The following is a 21,488-nucleotide window of genomic DNA, read 5'->3' on the forward strand; positions in this document are numbered from 1 at the left end:
CACTTGTTCCTGTGGTTCACTTGTAGATGCATCGCATGCACCATTTGCATGGTTTCCTCCACAGAAATCACAATTTAGCTGACTGATAGGCATACTCCGTACTTGAAGATTGCTGATTTGTTGAGTTAGAGCAGCTATTTGTTCTAAAAACATCTGATTTTGTAGCTGGTTCTGTGCAAGAAAGGTTTCCAAAACCTTAGCTTCATAACCAGAGTTTCTTCCTTAATTTCTTAAGTTTGAATTCTGGTACATTGATGATGCCATCATTTCAATAATTCTCTGGGCTTCTTCTAAAGATTTTGTATTTAAGGAACCTCCAGCAGCAGCATCAACCATTGTTCTTGTTGATGTGTTCATTCCATTGTAGAAAGTTTCCAATTGCATCTAGTCTGGAATACAATGATGTGGACACCTTCTCATCAATTCTTTGTATCTTTCCCAAGCTTTATACAAAGATTCTCCTTCTTACTGCACAAAGGATGTAATTTCTCACTCTCAGCTTAGCAGCTTTGGATGGAGGAAAGTACGTGGTTAGAAATTTATTCATAGCCCTGTCCAAGTTGTGATGCTTCCTTGTGGTTGAGCTTGTAACCAGCATTTGACTCTATCTCTCAAGGAAAAAGGAAATAATCTCAGTTTGATGGCTTCTTCACTAACCCCATTCATTCTTATGGTATCACATAACTGCAAAAAGTTTGAAATATGTAGGTTAGAATCATCAAAATTTCCACCAGAAAAATGATCCTGTTGGACTAAGTGTAATAGGGCAGGTTTAATCTCAAACTGGTAAGCTTCGATAGTTGGCCTAATTATAGAAGAATTAAAACCTTGCATGTTAGGAATAGCATAGTCCCCTAATGTTCTAATTCTATTTTGCTCTGCCATCTCTATTTTTGGATTTGGTTGTCTCAAAGATGTAGGTGTTCTTTTTACTCTAGGAGTATTCTGAATTTCTGGAGAATAGACAACTTCTACTTGACTATCACTTCCTATGAATTTTTCTGCTCTAGCCTCTCTTCTTAATCTTCTTAAGGTTATGTCTATGTCAAGATCAAAGACCAGAATTGATTTATTTTTGTTTTTACCACACATAAACAAATCAAAATGCAACAAGATTAAACTACAACTCGATATTCAGAAATGCACAACAAAGATTATGCAGAACATATCAGCAAAAGCATATAAAATTCAAGTCTAGCAACTACAAAATTATATAGAATTCAATAGAAAATGATGCAGAGAAATGAAAAATGAAATTATGCAGAAAAATGCAAAAAATAACATAAAATAGTGCAGAAAACTACACAAAATGTATAAAAGAAAATCATGCAGAAATACTTAAAAGCAAAACAACAAAAATAAATGCTCAATCTAGCTACCTCTCTACTACTAATGATATTGAAACACAAATTCCCCAGCAACGGCGCCAAAAACTTGTTTACAATCTCTAAACACTAGCAAGTGCACTAGGAATTGCAGCAAGTAATGAGTAATTTTTAAGATCAGAATATCGTCTCCACAGGGAATTAGGAAATCAATTATCACTTCACAGAACTATAACCATTTGAGCCATACAAAATTGGAAGATTTGTAACATTCAGAAGTCAAGAATAGGAACAATTAAAAGGTAAGTGATGATTGCCGTACTCAGTCAAAAATATTGCAATTAAATGCAGCTAGATGTCGACCTAGATTGTCTCCCAAGGAACAACGGATTTGGTCAAAGATTCAACAAACCAAAATTAAAAACGGCAAACATAGGGGGTTTTATCAAAAATTTTAAACAAAACTCAAACAAAATTCAAATCACACAGTTGTTGGCAAAATTGAATGAAACACTAACAAATCTAAAAATGCAAGATATTGATTTACTTAACAAGATTACGAATTGCTTGCACCAGATTGACATTAATTAATTTCATTCACTAATCTTGCTCCTCAACTCAATCCACTAAGCGAGAATTAAATTGAGAAATTACAATTAAACATTGCATAAGCTAATCCCGGGTTTAATACATGGTTTTACCAAAACAACATTTACTAAGCATAATTATGAATTCGATTTCACCATGAATCCAACTGAAATAACATTCTGATTCATTAAGCAAGATTTAGAAAATCAATTAAGCATTAAATCAAGAGATTAACAACAACAATTGGTGAAGCAAAACAAGATACAATCCGAGCATACAATTCATAATCCAATTAGTGAATCAACTCAAAATCTACTCCATAGCTAATCAATTAGAACCGGAATATAAACAAAATGTAAACTTACAAATTCAAAAACTAGAATTTATAACCAAGAGATCAAAACAGCAATATAACCCAAAACTATAATCAACAAGCAAATCATTAAATAGCAAGATTCAAAGATTTGAAGGGAGCAAAAATCGAAAATGGAACCAAGAACAAAGAACAACACCCAATCTAAAAAAAATGAAAATATTTAAAGCATAAATTGAAGGAGGAAGAAGAGTTACGCGAGCATAAATTGGAGAACCTGAATTGGAATTAGAAATAAAATTTGAAAATTATCCAAGAAAAACAAGAAGAATCCGAGAGCTATCCATTCTCATAGAGAAGTTACGTAAGAAAAATATCTGGTGAGTGTGCCCCAAAAAAATGTTGCTGCGCTGGCACTTTTTTCAATTAGGGTTATTCCCCCCTCAAAATCTGGACCCACTTATTGGATCTTCTAGAAGCATTCCAAATTGGGCCAAAACTAAAAATAAAATATGACAAAACAAAACCCAAATTCCGACATGTGCAAGGCAGATTCCGTGGTGATTTTTCGACCTCAAGTTTTGCCATCTTCCAGTTGGATTTGGATGATACACGTGAGAGAGACATTTATAGCTTTGCCCCTTAGATTTACAACGCATTTGGAATCGTTTGATTTGGAGTCCTGTAGCTCCAGATATGTCCTTAGCACTGAGCAAAGGTCAAACTGCCAATAAACATGAAATTTCATTAGTTTTGCAATTAAGTCCACAATTCAAATGACAGTTAACAAACATTAAACTACCACAAAATTAAGCTTAAATGTGACAGTAATTAGGGCCATAATGATATGTAATTACACAATAAAATATGTCCCATCAGTAAGAAACTTGCAGTAAAAATAGAGTATGAAAGTTGTGATAAAATGAGATAGGAATGAAGAATAGTTAGGAATTTATTTCACAAGAATGTCAATATCAATTCAATCATGCCTTTGAAAATTCAAGTAATTAGTTAATTGCCAATCAATTTCTCTTATTAATAGTTAAAGTTTAATTCCTTAAATCATTAACCCTAACAAGCAACTAAACCCCCCTAATCCCTTAGGTAAAGTTCAATTTCATGTTGCATTAAGACTTGGAACCTTAGAATTGCAAAATTAGGTCTCCTTATCCCTAAGAAATCCCTAATTCTGATTTCTAACTCAGATCAGAGAAGCAAATCCAACTTCCATTGGTAAATGTTCCTCTTTGATTAACCATGCGAATTTCCATTCACAGATTGCAATAACAGTAGAATTAACAATTCAATTAATCCAAGAACTCAAATTTCAGAAGCAAAAGTCAAATTAATACATCAATTCAAGTTCCATAAACTCCTAACTATGGAGAATTAAGCAAACATTGGAACAGAGAAAGAGAAAGAAGGAGAAGAAGAGAAGAATTGCAAAGAAGCCATCTCCACGAGTTCCAATCCAATGCCTCTTCTTAGAGCTTCAAAATTCGACCCCAATCCTCTCTCTCATTGTCTCCCAACTAGAATCTAACAGAAAAAATGGAAAATGAACAAAAGACCCTGAGTTCTGAGCTTAAAACATGTATTTATAAAAATCCCGATTTTGTGCGTTATCACTCATGCTGATAAGAGTGGCTACGCAGAAGCTCATGTGGTTTCTGGAAACTGGAACTATCACTTTCGATGCTAAGAGTTGCAACGTAGGAGGTCGAGTGGTTGCGCGTGATCACTCCTCTTTGGAACATCCACTTTCACTGGCAAGAGTGGTAACGCAGAGCTCGCTGAAATTTTGCCTTCTCTGGAACACTCACTTTCGCTGGTAAGAGTGACCACGCCCAGACTCCCTTCTTCTTTGAAGCTTTGGAATGATCACTTTCACTGGCAATAGTGATCATGCCCAGTGTGTATTCCTCTTTGATGTCTGGAATTGCTACTCTTCTTCTTTCTTTCCATTGATTTTACATTTCTATGAACCTTACTCAGATTATTCCTTCAAAACAAGATTAAATTCTTAATTTCTAATCAATCACACCAATGTTGAAATAACTACAAATTGAAATAAAACTTTCAATCATTCTATTTTTCTGAGTTTTTCTGCTTTTCTCATGTATTTTCCTTATCAAATGGGTTAGAAATATGTTAAAATATTAGTAAAAATATGGATTCATCACCACTTCCATTCCTCTTGCTGAAATCTTATGTCCTAAGACTATTCCTTATTGTACCATAAAATGGCACTTTTCCCAATTAAGCACAAGGTTTGAGTCTTGGCAACGCTGCAAACTAAGAGATAAATTAACTAGACACTGATCAAAATAATTAGTCATCCATAAACACTTCTATAATTCTTTTAATCATATCAGAAAAAATGGACAGCATACACCTTTGAAATGTAGCTGGAGCGTTGCACAGTCCGAATGGCATCCTTCGGTATGCAAAAACTCCCAAAGGACATGTGAATGTTGTATTTTCTTGGTCCCTTAGGTCGACTGCAATCTGGTTGTAACTAGAGTATCCGTCTAAAAAACAGTAGTAGTCATACCCAGCTAATATCTCCAACATTTGGTCAACAAATGGAAGAGGAAAATGATCCTTTCTTGATGCATCATTCAATTTTCTATAATCAATGCACATCCACCATCCAGTTACTGTTCTAGTAGGTATTAACTCATTTCTCTCATTTGGTACAACAGTTATACCTGCTTTCTTAGGCACTACATGAACTGAACTGACCCATTGACTATCCAAAATAGGATAAATAACCCCTGCATCCAGTAATTTCATCACTTCTTGCCTCACTACCTCTTTCATGGTTGAATTAAGCCTTCTTTGAGATTGGACAACCAGTTTGCAATTTTCTTCAAACAAGATTCTTTGCATGCAAAAAGATGGGTCTATACCTTTCAAATCAGAAATATGCTATCCTAATGCAGATTTGTGCTCTCTCAATACTTTCAAGAGCTTTTCTTCTTGATCTTTCTTCAGATTGCCATTTATTATTACAGGTTTGTTATGCCCTTCATCAAGAAATGCATACCTCAAGTTAGAGGGTAGTTGCTTGAGTTCCACCTCGGGCTCTTCTTTCTTCTCTTCTTCTTGATGTAATTCTTCCTTAAGTTGGTTTAGTGCTTTAGTAACACATGGAAGAGAATCTAGTTGCAATATGCATTCTTTGACTACTTCATCTTGTTCCTCCTGAATACAACATTTTGCTGTAGCTATTATGTCTTCCAAGACTGCACTTTCATCATTTTTCTCCAAAAATGGTGGTATCACAACATCTATTACATCAATTTTCATGTAGCTCATATCATCACTTGGATGTTTAATGGCTTCAAATGCATTGAAAATGAATATTTCCTCTTGGACTCTTAGCATCAATTCACCTTTCTGCACATCAATCAAGGCTCTCCCTATGGCTAAGAATGGCCTTCCTAGAATGAGAGGCATATCAACATCTACCTCCATATCAAGTATCCCAAAATCTGCAGGGAATATAAATTTGTCTACCTTGACTAACAAGTCTTCCACTACTCCATAGGGATATGTATATGATATGTCCGCTAATTGTAATGTTATCCCCGTTGGCTTCACCTCTTCAATTCTCAGCTTCTTCATAATGGCTAAGGGCATTAGATTTATGCTGGCCCCCAAATCACACAGTGTTTTCCCTACTGTGCAATTTCTAATTGAGCAAGGTATGCTGAAGGACCTTGGATACTTCAACTTTTGGGGCAGTTTTCTCTATAAAATTACACTACACTCTTCAGTAAGTGGTATTAATTTCTCCATATCCAGCTTCCTCTTTTTAGACAAAAGTTCTTTCATAAATTTTGCATAAGAGGGCATTTGTTCTAATGCCTCTGCAAATGTAATATTAATTTGGAGCTTCTTAAACACATTTATGAATCTTTCAAACTGCCTTTCTTGTCTAGGATCCTATACTCTCTTTGGAAAGGATAGCCTCTTAAATTGCTCTTCATTAATAGACTTGCAAGCCTGTTCAAATCTCTGCTTCTTTCCCCTCTTTTCTTGTTTGTTATTGCAGTTTTCTTTCTCTTTTCCCCTCTTCAACATGGTATGTTTTCCACTTTCAAAGTCTTCTTGTTTTAACTTACTCTCTTCATTAGAATTGGGGACTTCATTCTTCTTTCTTGGGCTAGAAACCACTACTCCACTTCTTATGGTTATGGCTGGACATTGCTCATTTGGATTCATTATTGTATTACTAGGAAACCTTCCTTCATCTCTGTTAGCAAGCTGCTCAGCCAACTGTCCAATTTGTGTTTCTAACTTCTTGATAGAGCTTTCTTGATTTTTGAAATTTTTTTCTGTCACCTTCATAAACTGCAGTAATGTTTCTTCTATTCCATTCACTTTCTCACTCAAGGGTCTTGAATACCCTTGATTTTTCTAGAACTCCCTTGGAAATATTGTTGCTGTGCTTGAGAAGCTACACTTGGAAAAGGTGCAGAACTTGCATTTCCTCTTGCATTTGAATTCTATGGGTTCCACTTGTAGAATTGTTGTCCTCTATTATTATTAGGCTGAAATCCAGGTGGATAAGATTGTTGTAGCCTTTGGTAATTGCCTATATAGTTGACTTGATCAGATTATTCTACAACTGTGAGATCACAAGCTACATTCACATGGTTGCCACTACAGAAATCACAACTCAATTGTGAAGTTGGAACAACACTAGTCTGCAGATTGCTTATTTGTTGATCAATGCAGCAATCTGTTCAGAGAATTGTTGATTCTGCAGTTGGTTTTGAGCAAAAAAGGCTTCTATGGATTTGATATCATAACCTCCTCTCCTTGAAGCTTGTCTTTCATTCAAATTCTGATACATTGAAGAAGCCATCATCTCTATAATTTGTTGGGCTTATTCCAAAGTTTTTGAACTCAATGAACCTCCAGCTGCTGCATCTATCATAGTTTTGGTTGCTGCAATCATTCCATTGTAGAATGTTTCAAGTTGAATCCACTCTAGTATGCAATGATGAGGCACTTCCTTAATAGTTCCTTGTATCTTTCCCATACTTCATATAATGGCTCTCCATCTTGCTGAACAAAGGATGTGATTTCCCCTTTTATTTTTGCAGCTTTTGAAGGGGGGAAATATTTTGTTAAGAACATGTTCACCAAATCAGCCCATGTTGAAATGCTACCTTGTGGCTGAGCTTGAAATCAGTGATAACTACGTCGCAATGGTATCAAACAAACTAGATTTTCTTAACAATTTTGCAATAGAAGGAGTAAACCTATGTCATCTCACAAGGACATAAAATGCATTCTGTTTTTGGTTCCATCATATAATTTTAAATTAGCTTAGGCAATGATTGTTTTGAATTAAATTGTAAATAACAGAAAAAGAAAAGAACAAAGAATAATTCCAATCAAATATGAAGTTCAAACAATTCAAAATCTCAATCACTACAACGTAATTCTCATTGTTACACAAATACAATTCCAACGAATTTCCAATCAACACTAATTCAATACGACATTAACAACCCGAAATCTAAATCTAGATTATGAATTCCATCAAAACAAGAACTGCAATTGCAAATCCAATGCTCTAACAAAATTCAGAACAATTGATTGATTGAATTAGGTGAATTCCTTTGTTTCAAATCTGAAATTCTCATTCTTTGTTTAGAAGGCAAACGAAAATTCAATATCCTGAAAAACATAATTATTCTAATTAGAAAAGAGGAGGAAGAGAGAGAATTCGATACAACCTAATCCGAAACTCAAATGCAATGTAGTTCTTGAAACCTTGAACCGATTGATGGATTAGCCTTGCTTCATGATCATGCTTGCTTCGGCCAAAACCAGAAAATACGAAAAGATGAAAGGTAGAGAGATGAAAATAAAAGAAGAAAGAATTTAAAATAGAGACTTCTTTGATTCCTAAAAAAATTGCGGGAAAAGAAAAACAAGGATTCGTACATGGAGTCATAACCTCTACTTAAAGATAAAATAATTGGGCTTAAATAAGGCCCAATTCCCTAATGAGGTTCCTAAACACCTAACTAAGTAAAATCAACAATAAAATTAAATTCTGAAAATTTCAGTGTAGGGCGGCAACATTGTGACGCAATTTTGGACCTTATCTTTTCAGGGACACCAATTTTGTCCAATTCCGAGTAGTGTAACTCCAAATATGGTCTTTGCAAGAAACTGTGTCAAAATAAGAATTTATGGCGGTAATTAAGAAAGAATTGCATTTAAATCCTAAATGACATACTAACACAAATCTAAACTAACACATCAAAATAGTGCACTAATGAAGCTTAATTTAAACCAAAAACATGGAGAGAAAGATGTACTAAAATATGATTTAGAAACATCTACTGGGGTAACTATATCTGCTGCTGCACTTGCAACATCAACATTACAAACAACACAAATAGATGAATTATCACAAGTACATGATGGGTTAGTGGAATCTGTGAAATCAGCAAATAAATCATTAAAATTTGTGCAGTTCTCAACAAGCAAATCAATAACATCCAAACTGAAAATAGAATGGTTCTCTGTTGGGTGTCTCATTGCCTCAAAAATGTTGAACTGCACCAAATTGTCACCAAACTCCATAGAAAGGATTCCTGCATGCACATCTATCTTTGTTAGTGTCGTCCTCAAGAATGGTCTCCCAAGGATCAATGTAGCATGGCTGGGTTGGTCGTCCTCCATCTCTAGAATATAAAAATCGGCAAGAAAAAGGAGGTCCTCAACTTTGACAAGAACATCTTCCACGACACCATGTGGCTGCATAGTGCTTTTGTTGGCTAGCTAGACTACAATTCGAGTAGGAATCAAATCTCCAATCTGCAATAATCTAAAAACAGATGCAGGATAACATTAATTGAAGCACCTAAATCCAGCATAACATTTGTAAGAACTTCCTCTCCAATGGTACAAGGGATGGTGAAAGTTCCTGGATCTTTGCACTTCTGTGGTAACTCAGGGAGCAAGTCTTGTGGAATGATTGCAGACACATTCTTATTCTGGAGAAGTGCAGAACCATTTCTCCCCATACTCACTCGCTCATTACCCTTCAGCTTCCTCTTGTTAGTACATAAGTCCTTTAGAAACTTTGCATATTTTGGAACTTGTTGGATGGCATTAAGGAGAGGAATATTTACTTCTATTCTGCTGAACATGTCCAGCAACTCATTATCCGACTCTAGTTTTTTTCTTGCTACTACTGGTCTGTTCGGGAAGGGCAGTGGAACATGTTTCTCAGTGGCTGCATGACTATTGTTTTCAGAATCTGGTGTTGCAGCTGCAACTACTAGTAACTCTTTTCCACTTCGCAGTGTAATAGCACTCACATTTCCTTTTGGATTCATGACTGTTTGGAAAGGCAGATTACTGGAACCTTGAGACTGAATCTGACTCAATTGAGTTGCTAGCTGTCCAACTTGAATCTTCAAATCCTAAACAGTTGCTTGCATGTTTTGTTAAAACTGCAGATTGTATGTAGCCATCTATTGCATCATCTCCTAGAATGATGGCTCACTGCTTTGTGCAGGAGGGGGTGGTGGAGGTGGCTGTTGCCTGAATGGAGGCTAATATTTGCCTACAGCAGGTTGAAATGAAGGTTGTTGACTTTGTTGCTGCTACTGCTGTTGCCCCCCCCCATTTCAGGTTTGGATGATCTCTCCAACCTGGATTATATGTCTGGGAGTATGGGTTATAATTCTGATGCTGCTGAATTGGAGATCTATATTGCTGCTGTTGGTTGGTGTAGATTCCAGAAACATTCGCATCTGTCTCTTGCAATGTAGGGCATGAATCCGTAGGGTGTTCAATGGAAGTACATATGCCACAGATTCTTACTGGTTGCTCACTTACTGCACTTACTTGTTGTTGACCAATTGCCAAATGCCTCACCATGGTCGTTAACTCGTTGATTTTGTTTTGCAGCCTCTGATTTTCCACACCATAAACAACACTAGTACCAGCACCAAGTGCTATCTCATTCACTTTCTTAGCAGCTCCTCTAAATTTGAATTGTTGAGTGTTGGCTGCCATGTTAGTAATAAGTTGCCTTGCAGCCTGTGGTGTCTTATCCATCAATGCTCCTCCACTTGCCGCATCTATCATACTCCTGTCCATTAAAGTTAGTCCCTCATAAAAATATTGAATTAGTAATTGCTAACTTATTTGATGGTGGGGATAGGTAGCACACAACTTGTTGAATCTCTCCTAGTAGTCATATAAAGTCTCCCCATTCAGCTGCCTTATACCACAAATCTCTTTCCTTATTGCTGCAGTTTTGGAGGCAAGGAAGAATTTTTCCAGAAATAACTTCTTCATTTGATTCCATGTAGTGATTGTTGAAGGTAGGAAGTAAAGCCAATCTTTTGCAACACCATCCAGAGAGAAAGGAAACGCCTTCATCTTGACATGGTCTTCAGGCACTCCCTGAGGTCTCATGGTTGAACACACCACATGGAACTCTTTTAAATGCTTATGAGGATCTTCACCTGCAAGTCCATGAAACTTTGGCAACAAATGTATAAGTCCAGATTTAACCTCATAGGAAGTTGTTTCATCTTCAGGATATTGGACACACCATGACTGATACACAACATTAGGTGTGGCCAATTCCTTCAAAGTTAACTCAGGGTTATCAGTCATATCCTCAATTTCAATCTCAGATTCACTAACAGTAGGATTAACAGTTTCAGAAACACCAAGTACACTACCATTATTTTTGCTAGCTCTTATCCTACGAAGTGTTTTTTCTATCTCAGGATCAGGTTGATTCACTACACTAGGGTTGGCCCTGGTCATGTAAGGTTAGAACCAACAAGAATAACAAGTACTCAATGAATGCACAAAGTAGGTTTACAAAGCAAGTACCATCCAAATGCAAGATATGAATGAAGTGGGACCATGATAAATCTCTTTTTGGTATACGAAAACACCATAAAAAATTTCAGATTTTTTTGAATTGATTTACTATGGAAACTAGAAGCCTAAAATCAAGAAAAATAGGTCAATAAATGATAAAAAAAAACTTTTAGAAAACAGGCGATTTTTGAAATTCTAGGCAGCCTCAACCAACAAAGTGGGTTGCGTTGGATAGGAAATTTTTTTCTACCCCAAATGCATATGCAATATGCTCAATTCTGAGTTTCCTAGGAAAAGTTATGCCAGTTTTAAGTTTCACAAAAATTTTCTTGGCCACCACAATGTATCTCTTTTTCTATTAATGATTTTTACATTCTACTAACTCTAAACACTAATAGACACTAAAAGAAATGCAGACACAAAAATTCAGATCAAAATTCGATCTCTAGTTATTTTTTTGGAATTTTTCAAAATCTAATGAATAGTGCATGAACAGTAAAATTTGATGGCAAAATATGCAGCAACTATGTTTTCTATTCCTACTAGTCCTCTGTTTTTTGCATGCTGCAGCCACACACAATGGAACCAAATCACACACTCAATTGCAAATTGAATTACAATGAAACAATGGAATAGACAATCAAAGGAACACCACTAAACACTAAGACACGAATTGATCGACACACACATACGAATTGAATTGCAAAACTGAAAAAAAAAACACGAAATATAGAGATGAATCTGAATCAATTATTGAATGACAGAGTTTGCAAACGAACACAATATGCAGAACGGAATTGAGCTCAAACACAAACACAGAGACACAGAATCAGTTAGTACGCATGATGAAATACAAAAAAAAATGACTTATGTCCCCGGCAATGGCACCATTTTGATAACCACGTCGCAATGGTATCAAACAAACTAGATTTTCTTAACAATTTTGCAATAGAAGGAGTAAACCTAGGTCATCTCGCAAGGACATAAAATGCATTATGTTTTTGGTTCCATCATATAATTTCAGATTAGCTTAGGGAATGATTGTTTTGAATTAAATTGTAAACAACAAAAAAAGAAAAGAACAAAGAATAATTCCAACAAAATATGAAGTTCAACCAATTCAAAATCTCAATCACTACAACGCAATTCTCATTGTTACATAAATACAATTCCAACGAATTTCCAATCAACACTAATTCAATACAACATTAACAACCCGAAATCTAAATCTAGATTATGAATTCCATCAAAACAAGAACTGCAATTGCAAATCCAATGCTCTAACAAAATTCAGAACAATTGATTGATTGAATTAGGTGAATTCCTTTGTTTCAAATCTGAAATTCTCATTCTTTGTTTAGAAGGCAAACGAAAATTCAATATCCTGAAAAACATAATTATTCTAATCAGAAAAGAGGAGGAAGAGAGAGAATTCGATACAACCTAATCCGAAACTCAAATGCAATGTAGTTCTTGAAACCTTGAACCGATTGATGGATTAGCCTTGCTTCATGATCATGCTTGCTTCGGCCAAAACCAGAAAATACGAAAAGATGAAAGGTAGAGAGATGAAAATAAAAGAAGAAAGAATTTAAAATAGAGACTTCTTTGATTCCTGAAAAAATTGCGGGAAAAGAAAAACAAGGATTCGTACATGGAGTCATAACCTCTACTTAAAGATAAAATAATTGGGCTTAAATAAGGCCCAATTCCCTAATGAGGTTCCTAAACACCTAACTAAGTAAAATCAACAATAAAATCAAATTCTGAAAATTACAGTGCAGGACCGCAACATTGTGACGCAATTTTGGACCTGAAGATGCTCGAACTGGGATTTGCTCAAAACAGAGAAGTTGTAGAACTTTGTCTTATCTTTCAAGGGACACCAATTTTGTCCAATTCCGAGTAGTGTAGCTCCAGATATGGTCTTTGCAAGAAACTATGTCAAAATAAGAATTTATGGTAGGAATTAAGAAAGAATTGCATTTAAATCCTAAATGACATACTAACACAAATCTAAACTAACACATCAAAATAGTGCACTAATGAAGCTCAATTTAAACCAAAAACATGGAGAGAAATATGTATTAAAATATGACTATCACCCAACACTTGGCTTTATCTCTCAATGAAAATGAGAATAATCTAAGTCTAATTGCATCCTTACTTACCCCATTGATTTTGATTGTGTCACAAAGTTGTAAGAAATTTGCAATGTGCAGATTTGGATCTTCTGAATGGCCTCCTGCAAATTGATTTTGCTACACTAGATTTAAGAGTGCTGCTTTTATCTTAAAGTGATTGGCCTGGATTATAGGTCTCAAGATAGAAGAGCTGAACCCTTGTAAATTAGGAACTGCATAGTCTCCTAGTGTTCTCAGTCATGGTTGTTCTTCCATCTCTATTTGTCTTGGAATTTGACTAGTTTGAGGTGAAGGTGTAAAACTCTCTTGCTCCTCTCTTTGAATTTGTTTAACTCTTGCTTCACTTCTCAACCTCCTTAGAGTTTGGTCAATGTCAAGATCAAATACCAAGGTGGATTTATTTTTGTTTTTCCCTCACATATACAAATCAAAATTAAACAAAATTAGACTACAAATCAATATTCAGAAATACACAAAAAAGATTATGCAGAAAAATATCAACAAAAACATATAAAATTCAAGTCTAAACAATTGCAAAATTATGCAAAAATCCCCACTATTATACTAAACTTATCTATTTAAAGGTAAAACAGAGTAATTTCTATGTGATACCAAATTGAAGAGAAAAATTCAGAAAACAAAACTCAATCTAGCAATTTTCCTGTTACTAATGTTATTAAAACTCAAATTTCCTAGCAACGGCGCGAAAAACTTGTTGTACAATTTCTAAACACTAGCAAGTGCACTAGGAATTGCAGCAAGTAATGAGTAAATTTGAGATCCAAGTATCGTCTCCATAGGGAATTAGGAATTCAATTACCACTTCACAGAGCAATACCTAGTTGAGTCATACAAATTTGGAAAGGTTGTAACATATAAAAGCAATAAACCAGAACAATACAAAGAATAAAACTTGCAGTAAAACAGAGTATGAAAGTTGTGTTGAGATGAGATACAAATGAAAGATAGTTAGGAATTTATTTCACAAGAATATTAATATTAATTCAATTAAACCTTTGAACGTTCAAGCAATTGGTTAATTGACAATCAGTTTCATATACAACTAGTCAAAGGTTAATCCCTTAACTCATTGACCCTAACGATCAACTAAACCCCCTAATCCCTTAGGTGAGATTCAATTTCAAGTTGCATTAAGAATTAGAACCATAAGATTATAGAATTAAGTTCCCTTATCCCTAAGAAATCCCTAATTCTGGTTGCTAATTCAGATCAGAGAAGCAAATCCAATTCCCATTGGTAAAGGTTTCTCTTTGATTAATCAATTGAATTCCCATTCAAAAATTACGATAACAACAGAATTAACAACTCAATTAATTCAAGAACTCAAATTTCAAAAGCAAGAATCAAATCAATACATCAATTCAAGGTCCATAAATTCCTAACTATGAAGAATTAAGCAAACATTGTAACAAAGAAAGAGAAAGAAGGAGAAGAACGCAGAAGCAACATCTTCAATGATCCTCAATCCAATTCCTCTTCTTGGAACTTGATGTTCGTCCCTAATCCTCTCTCTGAATGGATAAAATGAAGTGAAAACGAAAAATGAGAAAAAGATCCTGAGATTTGAGCTTGCTCTGGTATTTATAGGAATTCTCGCCTCTACGTGTCATCACTTTGCTTCACAAGAGTGGCCACACAGAGGCTCATATAGTTTCTGGAAGACTGGAACATTCACTTTCGCTAATAATAGTAGCAATGCAGGAGGTCGAGGAGTGCGCGTGTTCACTTTCATGAGTAAGAGTGGTCACGCGCAACTTGCCTTAGTACATTTAGAGAAATCTTCAATTATTATATTTTTATGAGTTTTTCTGCTTTTTCTAACATATTTTCCTTATCAAATGGGTTAAAACTATATTAAAATACTAGTAAAATATGAGTTCATCAGTAGCCAAAGCACACCTGAAAAATCAAACATTTATCTGCTGCGTATTAAGAGAGGATGAAGGTGTAGGGATTTCTTCCAGTAGTAGAGTTTTGGCTAGAAAATTAGCAGCTCGTGAATTTGGTCATCAATGGACAAGGAGCTAAGAGTAAGTGAAGTATCTTTGGTAAGTGGGATTTGAGAATAGCGGCCTTAGTCTCACAGTACTCTCAGTGTTCTTATAACAAGGTGGTAACAAAAGAAAATGGGACATGATGAGTTAAGTGCCTATTCTATATTCGTACCCTTGTACTTAGAGGTCTATCTACTTGGTCAGTATTTTCCTTCTCTATTTTCCAATTGAAATATCACCTTTCATGACGAGTCAGGATGAGCAATAGCCACCTAATTAATGCAATAAATGCAACTACGTCTTTCTCTCCTTCCATTAGAGCTTTTTGAATTTGGTGACTCTCTAATGTGTTAATTCTATGTAGTGTAACTCTTGGTCCAATTTCTGTCCAGCATATTTGTTCGTAATATAATCTAGTGGAGTGTTGTTAGCAATCTATACTAGCAAGTGCACTAGGATTGCAGCAAGTGATAAGTAAATTTAAGATCCAAATATCGTCTCCACAGGGAATTTAGGTTTCAAGTACCACTTCACAGAATTATAACCATTTGAGCTATACGAATTTTGGAATGAGATTTGTAACATATAACAGCAGCAAACTGGAACAATTAAAAGTAAAATGAACTTGCAGAAAACAAGACAATGAACACACAGTTATGTGATAACAGAGGGAGAAACCATAGCTAGGGAATTGCTTCACCAAAACTCCAATGTTTAATCAATAAAGTTCTGAATTAACAAGCAATTGGAAAGAATGACAATCAGTTTCACTTTATACTATTCAGAGGTTAATTTCTTAACTCAGTGAACCTAACATTCAATTAAACCATTCTAATTCCTTAGATCTAATTCAATTCAATGTTGCTTTAAGTGTAAGAAACCAAAAGATTGCAAGATCAAAGTTCCTTATTCCTAAGAAAACTAAAATCTCGGTGATTGGTTCAGATCTGAAGAACAAATTCAATTTCCATTGACAAAGGTTCCTCTGGATTTAGTTAATCAAATTTCCATTCAATTCACACGTGAAGTTCAGAATCAATCACTCAATCTATTCCAAAGCTTGAAATCCAGATCCAAATCAATTCAACATGTTCATTTCAGATCTACAATCCCTAACTATGAACGAATTACACAGCCATGGCAGCAGAAGAAGAAAAAGAAAGAGAAGAAGAGAAGAAGAAACTCAGAAACGCCATGGAAGCTTGCTCCACTCCAATTCCTCTTCGTGAAGCTCCAAGATCTGAATCCCCACTCCTCTCTCTCACTTCCTCTAACCAGAAACTAACTAAAAAAACTGAAAATGAACAGAATCCCTATTTTTCGGATCGCTTCTGGTATTTATAAAATTTCCCAGATTTTCACGTTATCACATTTATGAGAAATAGTAGTTACGCAGAGAGTTTTTGGTTGCGCGTTAACACTTTTCCCAGAAATAGTGGCCACGCGCATTTTTCTGATATTGAGAGCTCTCTGGAACTATCACTCTGGATGATAAAAGTGACAACGCAGAGCCAAGGTAGTTGCGCGTTATCACTTTTTCTGATAAAAGTGACTACGCGCAGTTCGCCAAGTTGAAGACTGTTGTTCGCAATCTAACACTAGCAAGTGCACTAGGATTGCAGCAAGTGATGAGTAAATTTAAGATCAAAATATCGTCTCCACAGGGAATTTAGGTTTCAAGTACCACTTCACAGAATTATAACCATTTGAGCCATACGAATTTTTGAAGGAGATTTGTAACATATAACAGCAATAAACCAAAGCAATTAAAGCAAAGAACTTGCAGAGAAACAGAGTATAAGATTTGTGATGAAATGAAATAGCAATGAAGGATAGTTAGGAATTTACTTCACAAGAATATCAATATCAATCCAATTAAATCCTCTGAACATTCAAGCAATTGAATAATTGACAATCAGTTTCACATATATCTAGCCAAAGGTTAATTCCTTAACTCATTGACCCTAACAATCCACTAAACCTCCCTAATCCCTTAGGTGAGATTCAATTTCAGGTTGCATTAAGAATTAGAACTATAAGATTGCAGAATTAGGTCTCCTTATCCCTAAGAAATCCCTAAACTCTGGTTGCCAATTCAGATCGGAGCAAACAATCCAATTCCCATTGGTAAAGATTCCTCTTGATTAATCAAATGAATTTCCATTCAGAGATTGCATGAAAAGCAGAATTAACAACTCAATTAATCCAAGAACTTAAAGTTCAGAAGATAAAGTCGAATCAATACATCAATTCGAGTTCCATAAACCCCTAACTATGGGAAATTAAGCACACATTGCAACAAAAACAGAGAAAGAAGAAGAAGAAGATGAAGAAGAATGCAGAGCAGCCATGGCCACGAGCTCCAATCCGATCCCTCTTCTTGGAGCTTCAAGCTTCGACCCCAATCTTCTCTCCACTCTCTCTCAACGACACTCTAACTAACAAAACAGAAAATGAGCAAAAAGATCCCAGTTTCGCGCTTTAATCAGGTATTTATAGAAACCCAGTTCTGCGTGTTGTCACTTTTCTACACAAGAGTAACCACGCAGAAGCTTTATGTAGTGTGCGTGTTCACTTTCAAGAGCAAGAGTAACCACGCGCAACTTGCAGAGTTGAAGGCTTCTCTGGAACATTCACTTTTGTTCATAATAGTGGCAACGCAGGAGGTCAAGGGCTGCGCGTGATCACTTTCGTGAGTAATAGTAACCACGCGCAAGCTGTCCTGATACAAGTGCCTCTGGAACGCTCACTTTCGTTGGCGAAAGTGACAACGCGCAGCTCATCAGGAATGAAGTCTCTCTGGAACGTTCACTCTCGCCAGCGAAAGTGATAACGCACACTGGCAACGCTCACTTTCACTAACAATAGTGATCACGCCCAGGCTGCAACCCATAATTCTTGTATTTTGGAGTCCAGCATTGCCATTCTTCCTCTTCCTTCCCATTGATTCTCCATTTCCATGACTTTTGCTCAACTTATTCCTTCAAAACAAGATAAATTCCTTAAGAACTAAGCATAAATTCTACAAATGCGAAAATAACTACAAATTGAATTAAAACTTTCAATCATTCTCTTTTTCTGCGTTTTTCTGCTTTCTTCATATATTTTTCTTATTAAATGAGCTAGAATTATGCTAAAATATCAGTAAAAATATGGATTCATCAAAAGTGCGACCCAAAAACTTGTACCTTGGGATTTTGAAAGTTAACAACGATTTCCTGATGCAAGTCCAAAATGCACAACAAGAAGATCAACATTTGCAAGACATGATACAGTAGAAGGATAAGGGCAAGAACTCGAAGTTTCATTGCGACATAAGTGGACTTATAAGATTCAAGGAGAGGGTATGTGTTCCCCAAAATGAATAGCTGAAGCGAATGATATTGGAAGAAGCACATACGAGCAAGTTGAGTTTTTACCTAAGGGCAACAAAGATGTATCAAGACTTATAGAGAAATTTCTGGTGGTATGACATGAAAAAAGAAGTAGCTGAGTATGTTGCAAAATGTTTAACTTGCTAGAAATCCAAGGCAGAACATTAACACCTACCGAGAGAGTTATGTCACACTTTCTTTACAACTGCTGTTGCAATGAAGGTAAACTGACTAGCAAGTGTACTAGTGTTGTTGTAGCAAGTTATAAAAAATCTTAGAATCAAATTGAGTTCCAAGTATCGTCCTCAGGGAATAAAGTTCTCAATTACCACTTCACAAGATCACAATTAGTTGAGCTTTACAAATTTCAGATGGAATTGGCATGAATGTATCAAAAACGAAATTAGAAAGTAAAATAGAACAGTTAGTACAAAAGTATATAGTAAACAGATGTAGAAATAGTAGTTAGGAAATTGTTTCACCAAAACTTCAACATTGAATCAATAAAGTTCTGAACTTTCAAGCATTTAGATGGAATGACAATCAGTTTCACGTTGTATTAATCAAAGTACAATCCCTTGCCTCAATGAATCTAGCATCTAATCAAATCACTCCAATCCCTTAGATCTAATCCAATCAAATGCTGCATTAAGTTTGAGAAACCAAAAGGTTGCAAGATTAAGATATCTTATCCCTAAGAAACCAATAACCTTGGCAATTAATTCAGATCTGAGAAACAAATTCAATTCCCATTGATAAGAGTTTCTCTATGATTAGTTGATCAAATTTCCATTCAATCACTACTTTAACAGCAGAATCAATCACTCAATCCAATCCAAAACTCAAAGTTCAGATCCAAAATCAATTCAACATTTCCATTTCAGATTCACAGTTCCTAACCACAAAGAGTTTAAGCAAACATTACAAAAAGAGAAGAGAAGAGAAGAAGAAAAGAGAATGAACAAAGAAGAAACATCTTCAAGCCAATCTCCAATCTGATCCCTCAAGAAATGAAGCTTGGTGTTCGTCCTCAATCTCCCTCTCTGACTCTCTCAACAACAAAAACAAATGGAAAATGAAAAATGAACAAAAAACTACAAAATTCTTGCGCTAACTGCCTTTTATAGAACTCCTGCTCTGCTGGCGTGATCACTTTTTCCAGCAATAGTAATCACGCGGAGGCTAATTCTTCATTTCCACTTGCGCGTGTTCACTTTTGCTGGTGATAGTAGCCACGCGCACTTCAAAGTGTTCACTTTTGTTGAAAATAGTAGCCACACAGAAGCTTCCTTTGCTAATGTCATGCGCGTGTTCACTTCTGCTAGAAATAGTGAACACGCAGAAGCTGCTTTCTTGCGCGTGTTCACTTTTTCTGATAATAGTGAACACGCGCAGCTACTCTTCTTGGAGGACTCTCTGGAACGCTCACTTTTTCCAGAAAAAGTGATTACGCAGAAGCTCTTCTCATTGCAACCTCTCTGGAACGATCACTTTTGCCAGCAAAAGTGATTACGCAGAAGCTCTTCTCCATTTTATGGTTCTGGAGTGATCACTTTCACCAGCGAAAGTGATCACTCAGAGGCTGTTCTTCAATTATCAACTTCTTTCCTCCAATTTTTGCTACTTTTCTTCTATTTTTCCTTTGATCATCCAATCCTCATGAACTTAGCTCAGAATTCCCTATAAAAGCATACTTGAAATGTCACTTTTTACATAGAAAATCAATGAATTTTAAAATAACTATGTTTAAAAGTGACATGCAACATTTTATTATTTTTTTAAGGGTTTTCTACTATTTCTAGCATGTTTTCTTTATTAATTGTACTAAAAACTATTGTAAAATACTAGTAATATATGGATTCATCAAGTTACAACCATTGGAGATTCCCGAATGGAAATGGGATAGTATCTCCATAGACTTTGTATTTGGATTGCCAAGAAAAAAGAGAAATCACGAGGCGATATGGGTGATTATCAACATGAGGTACAAATTGGAGAAATTGGCAGAAGTGTATGTCAATGAGATAGTCAAGTTGCATGGGGTACCTTTAAGCATCATATTGGATAGACATTCAAGGTTTACATCAAAGTTTTGAGAGAGTTTACAAGGAGCCTTGAGAACTAAGTTGAAGCTTAGCTCATCATATCACCCCCAAACTGATAGGCAGATGAAGCACACCATCCAATCACTCGAGAATTTATTACGAGCTTATGTGACGAAGCACACCTTTTGTTAGAAGTCACGTACAATAATAGTTATCATTCGAGTATCAGAATTGCACCATATAAATCATTATATGGAAGAAAGTGTCAAACACCTATATGTTGGTACAAAGTTAGAGAAGCAATTATGTATGCACCTGATGTAGTATAGAGACAGAATGACCAAGTAAAGGCAATTAAAGAAAAGATAAAAGTTGCTCAAGATAGATAGAAGAATTATCATGATCAACGTAGAAAGGCATTTGAATTTGAAGTTGGTGACCATGTGTTCTTGAGAGTCTCACCCATTATTGAAATCAGTAGGGCATTGAAATCTAGAAAACTATATCTCAAATTTATTGGACCATTTCAAATTTTGAGTAGAGTGGGTCATGTGACCTCTCAGATTGCTTTACCCCAAGTCTTTCAAATCTACACCCTATGTTCCATGTGTCTCAACTAAGGAGATATAATTCAGATCCCTTTCATGTGATTGAACTTGACCCTTTCCAAATTTGAGAAAATTTGTCATATGATGTACTTCTTGTGAACACTACAGATCATCGAGTCAAGAAACTAAGGGGTAAAGATATCCCATTAGTAAAAGTGATCTAGAACATAAGTGATGAAGGAGATGTCACTTG

The 21,488-nt window shown here is 35.6% G+C and overlaps 2 non-coding genes across 2 annotated transcripts; both read left to right on the forward strand.

Moving 5' to 3' along the window:
* Positions 1-394: 394 nt before the first annotated feature.
* Positions 395-502, forward strand: LOC113853362. Its single transcript, XR_003502535.1, has one exon. It is a non-coding gene; the product is annotated as a small nucleolar RNA R71 (small nucleolar RNA).
* Positions 503-7,232: 6,730 nt separating this feature from the next.
* On the forward strand, positions 7,233-7,338 carry LOC113853355. The gene has a single exon (XR_003502528.1). It is a non-coding gene; the product is annotated as a small nucleolar RNA R71 (small nucleolar RNA).
* Positions 7,339-21,488: the final 14,150 nt, after the last annotated feature.

This window comes from Abrus precatorius, unplaced genomic scaffold (genome assembly GCF_003935025.1).
Source record: "Abrus precatorius isolate BTA unplaced genomic scaffold, Abrus_2018 Scaffold10, whole genome shotgun sequence".
Classification (NCBI taxonomy): Eukaryota; Viridiplantae; Streptophyta; class Magnoliopsida; order Fabales; family Fabaceae; genus Abrus; species Abrus precatorius.